Source organism: Cryptomeria japonica, unplaced genomic scaffold (genome assembly GCF_030272615.1).
Source record: "Cryptomeria japonica unplaced genomic scaffold, Sugi_1.0 HiC_scaffold_15, whole genome shotgun sequence".
NCBI classification, from domain to species: domain Eukaryota; kingdom Viridiplantae; phylum Streptophyta; class Pinopsida; order Cupressales; family Cupressaceae; genus Cryptomeria; species Cryptomeria japonica.
Genome location: NW_026728837.1, coordinates 438438 through 450000, shown reverse-complemented (window position 1 = coordinate 450000; position 11563 = coordinate 438438). Strand labels below are relative to the sequence as shown.

General features: G+C 59.1%; 1 non-coding gene across 1 annotated transcript; it reads left to right on the top strand.

The window, feature by feature from the left end:
• Positions 1 to 11146: 11146 nt before the first annotated feature.
• Positions 11147 to 11265, top strand: LOC131860614 (5S ribosomal RNA). Its single transcript, XR_009359708.1, has one exon. It is a non-coding gene; the product is annotated as a 5S ribosomal RNA (ribosomal RNA).
• The last annotated feature ends 298 nt before the right edge of the window (positions 11266 to 11563 follow it).

Below are 11563 nucleotides of genomic sequence, written 5' to 3'. Positions count from 1 at the left end.
GGGACGACTACCAGTGCCAACCCCTTATCCCGCGATGCGTCCGATACACAGATAGTTCCAAGGCGGCCGAGGAGCCTCACCGCATATCAATCGGGGTGCGAGGCGAGGGATGGGGCGGGAAGGCCCCAACGGCTAGACGGAAGAGGCTTCAGGGCCACCTCGGAATGGTCCAAGCATCGGACGCGCTTGGGGCGACTGCCAGTGCCAACCCCTTATCCCGCGATGCGTCCGATACACAGATGGTTCCAAGGCGGCCGAGGAGCCTCACCGCATAGCAATCGGGGGTGCGAGGCGAGGGATGGGGCGGGAAGGCCCCAACGGCTAGACGGAAGAGGCTTCAGGGCCGCCTAGGAATGGTCCAAGCATCGGACACGCTTGGGGCGACTACCAGTGACAGCCCCCTATCCCGCGATGCGTCCGATACGAAGATGGTTCCAAGGCGGCCGAGGAGCCTCACCGCATAGCAATCGGGGTGCGAGGTGGGGGATGCGGCGAGATGGCCCCAACGGCTAGACGGAAGAGGCCACAGGGCCGCGTCGGAATAGTCCAAGCATCGGACGCGCTTGGGGCGACTACCAGTGACAACCCCTTATCCCGCGATGCGTCCGATACGAAGATAGTTCCAAGGCGGCCGAGGAGCCTCACCGCATAGCAATCGGGGTGCGAGGTGGGGGATGCGGCGAGATGGCCCCAACGGCTAGACGGAAGAGGCTGCAGGGCCGCCTCGGAATAGTCCAAGCATCGGACGCGCTTGGGGCGACTACCAGTGACAACCCCTTATCCCGCGATGCGTCCGATACGAAGATAGTTCCAAGGCGGCCGAAGAGCCTCACCGCATAGCAATCGGGGTGCGAGGTGGGGGATGCGGCGAGATGGCCCCAACGGCTAGACGGAAGAGGCCACAGGGCCGCCTCGGAATAGTCCAAGCATCGGACGCGCTTGGGGCGACTACCAGTGACAACCCCTTATCCCGCGATGCGTCCGATACGAAGATAGTTCCCAGGCGGCCGAGGAGCCTCACCGCATAGCAATCGGGGTGCGAGGCGAGGGATGCGGCGAGATGGCCCCAAAGGCTAGATGGAAGAGGCTGCAGGGCTGCCTCGGAATAGTCCAAGCATCGGACGCGCTTGGGGCGACTACCACTGCCAACCCCTTATCCCGCGATGCGTCCGATACACAGATAGTTCCGAGGCGGCCGAGGAGGTGGGGGATGCGGCGAGATGGCCCCAACGGCTAGACGGAAGAGGCTGCAGGGCCGCCTCGGAATAGTCCAAGCATCGGACGCGCTTGGGGCGACTACCAGTGACAACCCCTTATCCCGCGATGCGTCCGATACACAGATAGTTCCGAGGCGGCCAAGGAGCCTCACCGCATAGCAATCGTGGTGCGAGGTGGGGGATGCGGCGAGATGGCCCCAACGGCTAGACGGAAGAGGCTGCAGGGCCGCCTCGGAATGGTCCAAGCATCGGATGCGCTTGGGGCGACTACCACTGCCAACCCCTTATCCCGCGATGCGTCCGATACACAGATAGTTCCAAGGCGGCCGAGGAGCCTCACAGCATAGCAATCAGGGTGCGAGGCGAGGGATGCGGCGAGAAAGCCCCAACGGCTAGAGGGAAGAGGCTTCAGGTCCGCCTCGGAATGGTCCAAGCATCGGACGCGCTTGGGGCGACTACCAGTGACAACCCCTTATCCCGCGACGCGTCCGATACACAGATAGTTCCAAGGCGGCCGAGGAGCCTCACCGCATAGCAATCGGGGTGCGAGGCGAGGGATGCGGCGAGAAGGACCCAACGGCTACACGGAAGAGGCTTCGGGGCCGCCTCGGAATGGTCCAAGCATCGGACGCGCTTGGGGCGACTACCAGTGACAACCCCTTATCCCGCGACGCGTCCGATACACAGATAGTTCCAAGGCGGCCGAGGAGCCTCACCGCATAGCAATCGGGGTGCGAGGCGAGGGATGCGGCGAGAAGGACCCAACGGCTAGACGGAAGAGGCTTCGGGGCCGCCTCGGAATGGTCCAAGCATCGGACGCGCTTGGGGCGACTACCAGTGACAACCCCTTATCCCGCGACGCGTCCGATACACAGATAGTTCCAAGGCGGCCGAGGAGCCTCACCGCATAGCAATCGGGGTGCGAGGCGAGGGATGCGGCGAGAAGGACCCAACGGCTAGACGGAAGAGGCTTCGGGTCCGCCTCGGAATGGTCCAAGCATCGGACGCGCTTGGGGCGACTACCAGTGACAACCCCTTATCCCGCGACGCGTCCGATACACAGATAGTTCCAAGGCGGCCGAGGAGCCTCACCGCATAGCAATCGGGGTGCGAGGCGAGGGATGCGGCGAGAAGGACCCAACGGCTAGACGGAAGAGGCTTCGGGTCCGCCTCGGAATGGTCCAAGCATCGGACGCGCTTGGGGCGACTACCAGTGACAACCCCTTATCCCGCGACGCGTCCGATACACAGATAGTTCCAAGGCGGCCGAGGAGCCTCACCGCATAGCAATCGGGGTGCGAGGCGAGGGATGCGGCGAGAAGGACCCAACGGCTAGACGGAAGAGGCTTCGGGTCCGCCTCGGAATGGTCCAAGCATCGGACGCGCTTGGGGCGACTACCAGTGACAACCCCTTATCCCGCGACGCGTCCGATACACAGATAGTTCCAAGGCGGCCGAGGAGCCTCACCGCATAGCAATCGGGGTGCGAGGCGAGGGATGCGGCGAGAAGGACCCAACGGCTAGACGGAAGAGGCTTCGGGGCCGCCTCGGAATGGTCCAAGCATCGGACGCGCTTGGGGCGACTACCAGTGACAACCCCTTATCCCGCGACGCGTCCGATACACAGATAGTTCCGAGGCGGCCGAGGAGCCTCACCGCATAGCAATCGGGGTGCGAGGCGAAGGATGCGGCGAGAAGGACCCAACGGCTAGACGGAAGAGGCTTCGGGTCCGCCTCGGAATGGTCCAAGCATCGGACGCGCTTGGGGCGACTACCAGTGACAACCCCTTATCCCGCGACGCGTCCGATACACAGATAGTTCCAAGGCGGCCGAGGAGCCTCACCGCATAGCAATCGGGGTGCGAGGCGAGGGATGCGGCGAGAAGGACCCAACGGCTAGACGGAAGAGGCTTCAGGGCCGCCTCGGAATGGTCCAAGCATCGAACGCGCTTGGGGCGACTACCAGTGACAACCCCTTATCCCGCGACGCGTCTGATACACAGATAGTTCCGAGGCGGCCGAGGAGCCTCACCGCATAGCAATCGGGGTGCGAGGCGAGGGATGCGGCGAGAAGGACCCAACGGCTAGACGGAAGAGGCTTCAGGGCCGCCTCGGAATGGTCCAAGCATCGGACGCGCTTGGGGCGACTACCAGTGACAACCCCTTATCCCGCGACGCGTCCGATACACAGATAGTTCCGAGGCGGCCGAGGAGCCTCACCGCATAGCAATCGGGGTGCGAGGCGAGGGATGCGGCGAGAAGGACCCAACGGCTAGACGGAAGAGGCTTCAGGGCCGCCTCGGAATGGTCCAAGCATCGGACGCGCTTGGGGCGACTACCAATGACAACCCCTTATCCCGCGACGCGTCCGATACACAGATAGTTCCGAGGCGGCCGAGGAGCCTCACCGCATAGCAATCGGGGTGCGAGGCGAGGGATGCGGCGAGAAGGACCCAACGGCTAGACGGAAGAGGCTTCAGGGCCGCCTCGGAATGGTCCAAGCATCGGACGCGCTTGGGGCGACTACCAGTGACAACCCCTTATCCCGCGACGCGTCCGATACACAGATAGTTCCGAGGCGGCCGAGGAGCCTCACCGCATAGCAATCGGGGTGCGAGGCGAGGGATGCGGCGAGAAGGACCCAACGGCTAGACGGAAGAGGCTTCAGGGCCGCCTCGGAATGGTCCAAGCATCGGACGCGCTTGGGGCGACTACCGTTGCCAACCCCTTATCCCGCGATGCGTCTGATACACAGATAGTTCCGAGGCGGCCGAGGAGCCTCACCGCATAGCAATCGGGTTGCGAGGCAGATTATTTGGAAGGGAACCCCCTGGGATGCGGCTCAAGCAGTGCCCAAAGGGACTGGAATGCGGAATCACATCGAGAGACCCAAATGCTATACGAGGGCTCAAATCGAATTATCGATTTGGCCACGACATGGACGCATCGGAACGACTACCTTTGCCGAACCACTCGCAATTGCATCCATACCGAAACCAATAGACATTTCCGTTAGAGCCCTCGCATAGCATTCGGGAATCTCGCATGCCCCTCTAAATCGACCAATGCTGGCGCTCAATGAAAATCCGAGCGCTACCACCGTTCGAGCGCCAGCATTGGTCGAGTTAGAGGGGCACGGGGGAGAATGCTCCAGTCAACACCTCCCCTATATAAGTTATTTGTCCGATTCTCGCACAACCGTAGTCTGCCTCGTCGAATCAAACAACGGTCCCAGATTCCGACTTCCGTTCCGTAGAGACCCAAAAGCTAGATGGAGGCTCGCAAGAAAGAGAGTCGGCGCATAGCAATCGGGTTTCTCGAACGTTTAGGGACCGAGCTCACTTGCGGATAGGGCAAAATCCGCCAAGCAACCCAAAAGCTAGACGGGGGCTCGAATCGAATCGCCTAGGCGGCCACAACAACGACGTGTTGGATCGACTACCAGTGCCAAACCATTCAGCAAGACTAGTCTGTGTCGAGGCCGGATAGAGATTCTCAGAGAGCGCCCGCATAGCATTTAGGAGACCTGCCGCGTCCCTCACACTCGACAAATGGTGGTGCACGTTTATAAATCCGAGCGATCCCAACCCTTTCAAGCACCAACATCGGTCGAGATAGAGGGGCACGGAGGGGGCTGCGTGAGACAACACAGTCCCCTATATAAGTTATTTGTCCGATTCTCACACATCCGAAGAATGGTCATCAAATCGGACAACAGCCCAAACTTCCGACTTCCGTCCCAGAAAGCCCAAGAGCTATCTAAAACGTTCATGGCCGGAACTCGATCGCGGCTATACCAGTCCGCCAAGCAACCCAAAAGCTAGACTGGAGCTCTAGTCGAATCACCTCTGTGGCCATTGCAAGGACGTGTTGGAGCGACTACCATTGCCGAACCATTCCGCAGGTCGAGTCCATACCAAGGCCGCATAGAGATTCACGATGAGCTCCTGCATAGCAATCAGGAGACTTGCCGTGTCCATCACAATCGATAAATCCTGGTGCAAGATTTTTGCATCCGAGCGCTCCAACCAGTCGAGCACCAGCATCAATCGACATAAACGGGCACGGGGGGAGGATGCTCGAGAATACTACCTCCCCTATATAAGTTATTTGTCCGATTCTCAAGCAGCCGAAGTCTGGTCATCGAATCGGGTCAAAGACCACAACTTCCGACTTTACCCACAATGCAAGTCATCGAATCGAACATCGGCCCCCGAGTCGGACTCCATGCGTATGTCAGGTCATCGGACCCAAATTCCGCCTTCCTGCGCATGGCGGGCCATCAATATCAACTCGGTCATCGGACCCAAACTCCGCCTTTTTGCGTATGGCACGCCTTCAAATCGGTCATCGGACCCAAATTCCGCCTTCCTGTGCATGGCGGGCCATCAACATCAACTCGGTCATCGGACCCAAATTCCGCCTTTCTGCGCATGGCACGCCATCAACTCGGTCATCGGACCCAAATTCCGCCTTCCTGCGCATGGCAGGTCATCGGACACAAATTCAGACCTCGCCAATATGCCTACGTATCGAATCGGTCATCGGACCCAACTTCCGACTTCATCCATACTGTAGGGTCTTTGAGGTTGGCGCGGTGCGCTCAACCCAGGGAGTCGACCCATCGAAGCATACACCTCCCCTATATAAGCTATTTGTCCGATTCCCACACCTGTGTAGTTTGCACCTCTGACCAGGACATCGACCCCAACTTCCGAACTCGACTGCAACGACGGCACCAGCGCCTTGGTGCGCACCTTGCGACGCACAGTCCCAACATTCGCCTTCCTGCACATGGCAGGTCATCGGACCCAAATTCCGACCTCGCGAGTATGCCTACATATCGAATCGGTCATCGGACCCAACTTCCGACTTCATCCATACCGTAGGGTCTTTGAGGTTGGCGCGGTGTGCTCAACCCGGGGAGTCGACCCAACGAAGCATACACCTCCCCTATATAAGCTATTTGTCCGATTCCCACACCTGTGTAGTTTGCACCTCCGATCAAGACATCGACCCCAACTTCCGAACTCGCCTCCAACGACCGAACCAGCGCCTTGGTGCGCACCTTGCAACGCACAGTGCCAACATTCGCCTTCCTGCACGTGGCAGGTCATCGGACCCAAATTCCGACCTCGCGAGTATGCCTACATATCGAATCGGTCATCGGACCCAACTTCCGACTTCATCCATACCGTAGGGTCTTTGAGGTTGGCGCGGTGCGCTCAACCCGGGGAGTCGACCCAACGAAGCATACACCTCCCCTATATAAGCTATTTGTCCGATTCCCACACCTGTGTAGCTTGCACCTCCGATCAGGACATCGACCCCAACTTCCGAACTCGACTAAAAAGACCGCACCAGCGCCTTGGTGTGCACCTTGCAACGCACAGTGCCAACATTCGCCTTCCTGCACATGGCAGGTCATCGGACCCAAATTCCGACCTCATGAGCATACCTACTAATCGAATCGGTCATCGGACCCAACTTCCGACTTCATCCATACCGTAGGGTCTTTGAGGTTGGTGCGGTGCGCTCAACCTGGGGAGTCGACCCATCGAAGCATACACCTCCCCTATATAAGCTATTTGTCCGATTCCGACACCTGTGTAGTTTGCACCTCCGCTCAGGACATCGACCCCAACTTCCGAACTCGCCTGCAACGACCAAACCAGCGCCTTGGTGCGCACCAAAAGTGCGCACTTTTGGAGGGCAGTTTTGTGCGCTCCAAAGGTGCGCACTTTTGGAGGGCACTTTTCTGCGCTCCAAAGGTGCGCACTTTTGGAGGGCACTTTTTGGAGGGCACTTTTCTGCGCTCCAAAGGTGCGCACTTTTGGAGGGCACTTTTTGGAGGGCACTTTTCTGCGCTCCAAAGGTGCGCACTTTTGGAGGGCACTTTTTGGAGGGCACTTTTCTGCGCTCCAAAGGTGCGCACTTTTGGAGGGCACTTTTTGGAGGGCACTTTTCTGCGCTCCAAAGGTGCGCACTTTTGGAGGGCACTTTTTGGAGGGCACTTTTCTGCGCTCCAAAGGTGCGCACTTTTGGAGGGCACTTTTTGGAGGGCACTTTTCTGCGCTCCAAAGGTGCGCACTTTTGGAGGGCACTTTTTGGAGGGCACTTTTCTGCGCTCCAAAGGTGCGCACTTTTGGAGGGCACTTTTTGGAGGGCACTTTTCTGCACTCCAAAGGTGCGCACTTTTGGAGGGCACTTTTTGGAGGGCACTTTTGTGCGCTCCAAAGGTGCGCACTTTTGGAGGGCACTTTTGTGCACTCCAAAGGTGCGCACTTTTGGAGGGCACTTTTGTGCACTCCAAAGGTGCGCACTTTTGGAGGGCACTTTTCCTGCGCTCCAAAGGTGCACACCTAGGTGAGCACCTTCGACCACACCTTGTAGCACACCAAACTCTGACTTTCGACTTCATCCGCAATGCAGGGTCTTTGAGGTTGGCGCAATGCGCACAACCAGGGGAGTCGACCCATCAAACCCAACACCTCCCCTATATAAGCTATTTGTCTGATTCTCATACATGCGTAGCCTGCAGGAGCAATTAGGACATCGACCCCAACTTTTGACTTCTTAACGAAAACAAGGTCTTTGAGGTTGACGTAATGCGCACAACCAGGGGAGTCGACCCATCAAACCCAACACCTCCCCTATATAAGCTATTTGTCCGATTCTCATACATGTGTAGCCTGCAGGAGCCATTAGGACATTGACCCCAACTTTTGACTTCTTAACGAAAACAAGGTCTTTGAGGTTGGCGTAATGCGCACAACCAAGGGAGTTGACCCATCAAACCCAACACCTCCCCTATATAAGCTATTTGTCTGATTCTCATACATGTGTAGCCTGCAACAACGATTAGGACATCCACCCCAACTTCTGAATTCGTCTGCGTTGACCGCACCAAAGGTGCACGCCTTGGTGCTCACCAAAATCCGACTTCCGACTTCTTCTGCTATGCGGGGTCTTTGAGGTTGGCGCAGTGCGCACAACCAGGGGAGTCAACCCATCGAATGCAACACCTCCCCTATATAAGCTATTTGTCTGATTCTCATACATGCGTAGACTGCAGCAATGATTAGGACATCCACCCCAACTTTTGACTTCTTAAACAAGACAGGGTCTTTGAAGTTGGTGCAGTGCACACAACCAGGGGAGTCGACCCATCAAACGCAACACCTCCCCTATATAAAGCTATTTGTCCGATTCTCATACGTGTAGTCTGCAGCAGCGATTAGGACATCGACCCCAACTTCCGAATTCGTTTGCATTGACCGCACCAAAGGTGCACGCCTTGGTGTGCACCCTGGAGTGCACTTTGGTGCTCACCTCGGTGCACACTTTGGTGTGCACCTCGGTGTGCACCAAAGGTGCGCACCTCGGTGTGCACCAAAGGTGCGCACCTTGGAGCGCACCAAAGGTGTACACTTTGGAGCGCACCACATAGGGTCTTTGAGAGGTTGGCGCAGTGCGCACACCAAGGTGGGTGTTGAGGTGCGTGCCGAGGTGGGTGGGTGCTAGGGTGCGCTCCATGGTGGGTGCCAGGGTGGGTGCGTGCTAGGGTGGATTCCAAAGAGGGTCATAGGGTGGGTGCCAAGGTGGGTTGGTGATATAGTGGGTTCAAAGGTGGGTACTAGGGTGGGTTCCAAGGTGGGTCACAAGTTGGGTGCCAGGATGCGTGGGTGTTAGGTTGGGTGCCAAGGTGGGCTCCTGCGTGGGTGGGTGCTAGGGTGGGTTTCAAGGTGGACGCGAGGGCGGGTGCCAAGGTGGGTAACAAGTTGGGTGTTAGGATGGGTGAGTGCTAGAGTGGGTGCCAAGGTGGGTGGGTGCTAAGGTGGATGCCAAGGTGGTTCACAGGGTGGGTGGGTTCTAGGGTGAGTTCCAAGGTGGGTCACAGGTTCAGTGCTAGGGTGGGTGTCAAGGCGGGTGTCGAGGTGCCTGGGTGCTAGGGTGTGGATGCCAATGTGGGTCATAGGGTGGGTACTAGGGTGGGCTGCAATGTGGGTGCCAAGGTGGGTAACATGCTCGGTGGGTTCTAAATTGGGTGCCAGGGTGGGTGTGCACCCACCTTGCCCGAGGTGGGTGCCAAGGTGCCAGTGTGGGTGGGTGCTAAGGTGGATGCCAAGGTGGGTGAGAAGGTGGGTGATAGGTTGAGTGGTAGGATGGGTGGGTGCCAAGATGGGTCACAGGGTGGGTGCAAGGGTGGGTAGGTGCTAGGGTTGGTGTCAGGGTGGGTGGGTGCTAGGTTGGGTTCCAAGGTGGGTGCGAGGGTGAGTGTCAAGGTGGGTCACAGGTTAGGTGCTAGGATGGGTGAGTGCTAGGGTGCAAAGGTGCCAGGGTGGGTGCTAGGATGGGTCGATGCTAGGGTGAGTGGCAAGGTGGGTCCACAAGTGTCAAGGTGGGTGCCGAGGTGGGTGCCAAGTCGGCGACTGCTATGGTGGATGCCAAGGTGGGTCACGGGGTGGGTGCCAAGTTGCTAGGTTGGGTTCCAAGGTGGGTGCCAACGTGGGTGCTAGGGTGCGTGGGTTAAAGGGTGTGTCACAACGTGGGTGCCAGGATGGGTGCGCACCCACACTGGCCAAGACGGGTGCGGGTGCAAGGTTGGGTTCCAAGCCCGGTCACAGGCTGGGTGCTAGGATGGGTGGGTGCCAAGGTGGGCACCAGGGTGGGTGCACCCACCCTGGCCAAGGTGGGTCACGGGGTGGGTCCTAGGGTGGGTAACGGGGTGGGTACTAAGGTGCGTGCCAAGGTGGGTCATAGGGTGGGTGCCAAGGTGGGCACCAGGGTGGGTGTGCACCAACCCTAGCCAGGGTAGGTCACGGGGTGGTTGTCGGGGTGGGCGTCAAGGAGCCAAGGTGGGTGGCAAGTAGCCAAGTTGCGTGCCAAGGTGGGTGTCGGGGTGGGTGCCAAGGATCCAAGGTGGGTGCCAAGGAACCAAGGTGGGTGTCTGGGTGGGTGCCGAGGTGGGAGCCAGGGTGGGTCCCAAGGTGAGTGCAAAGGTGGGTGCCAGGGTCAAGGTGAGTGCCAATGTGGGTTCCAAGGTGCCAGGGTCAGGGTGAGTGCCAATGTGGGTTCAAAGGTGCTAAGTTGGGTGCGAGGTTGGGTGCGAGGGTGGGTGGGTGCCAAGGTGTGCTAGGTGGAAGCCCGGGTGGGTCGGCATCCCATGGGTGTCGAGTTGGGTGCCTGATGGGTGCTTCTTGTCAAGTTTTAGTCGTCGGGACTCATTTCGAGCCTTAGAGGTCGTTTCTTGTCCGGTTGCCCTGTCTTCGACCTGGGAACCCAATTTTGGTCCTCGGGTCCCATTTTTTTTTGTCTCGCATCCCACTTTTGGCCTGTGGCCTTTTCGGGGTCGATTCTCGTTTTGGGCATTAGAGCATGTTTCTTCTCCTAAAACCCAATATTTGTTTATTAAGTCTCGGAACACATTTTTGTTCTCGTGGACCCATCATGGGTCTTGGAACGCATTTGTGGTCCTTGGGTCCCATTTTGCATCCCGAAACTTGTGTTTTGGTGCTTGATCCCTATTTTGGGTGCCCACCTTGCACCAAGTGCGCACCCGGGGCAAACCGAGCGCCTTGGTGCACCGGGGCAAGATCGAGCGTGCACCCGAGGCGCCCCGAACATGCACCAAGGTGCACTCGGCCCACATGTGAGCGCAGGTCGTTGCGCCCGAGGTGGTGTGTGGGCACCGCGTTGCAGACGGGACACTGCACGCACACGACGCCCCCTCCAGGTGCACGCACGTAGGCCGGGCCGGGTGCACACCCGACGCCCTAGCAAGGTGCGCGCACCCGGGCAGGGCTCACACTTGGCGAACGGGGCGCACTTCGCGAGGGAGGGTGTGCACCTCGACGGGGGTGGGTGGCCGGGGTGGATTCGCACGTGGGTCGCGGTTTGCTAAGTACACACTGCGACAAGCTCATAACGGGTGCGATCATACCAGCGTTAGTGCACCGGATCCCATCAGAACTCCGCAGTTAAGCGCGCTTGGGCCGGAGTAGTACTGGGATGGGTGACCTCCCGGGAAGTCCCGGTGTTGCACCCTTTTTTAGTTTTTCGCCGGGCGTCGCAATGCTATTTGAATAAACCTTTTGCCCGTTTGCGTTCTCGTCGGGGCCGGGCCGGGCCGGGGTGCGCTGCCCGCACTACCGCGCGCGCGGGGGCGACACCGAGCGCGCACCCGAGGCGCCCCGAGCACACAGGCCACGGTGCAACCCGGGCGTTGTGCGCGCACCCCGGTGCGCCCGAGGTGCTGCGCGCGCACCCAGGTGAAATCGGTGTGCACCTCGGCCAGTGCGCGCTCGGTCGAGTCGCGCACGTTGGCCAAGGTGCACGGTGATGTT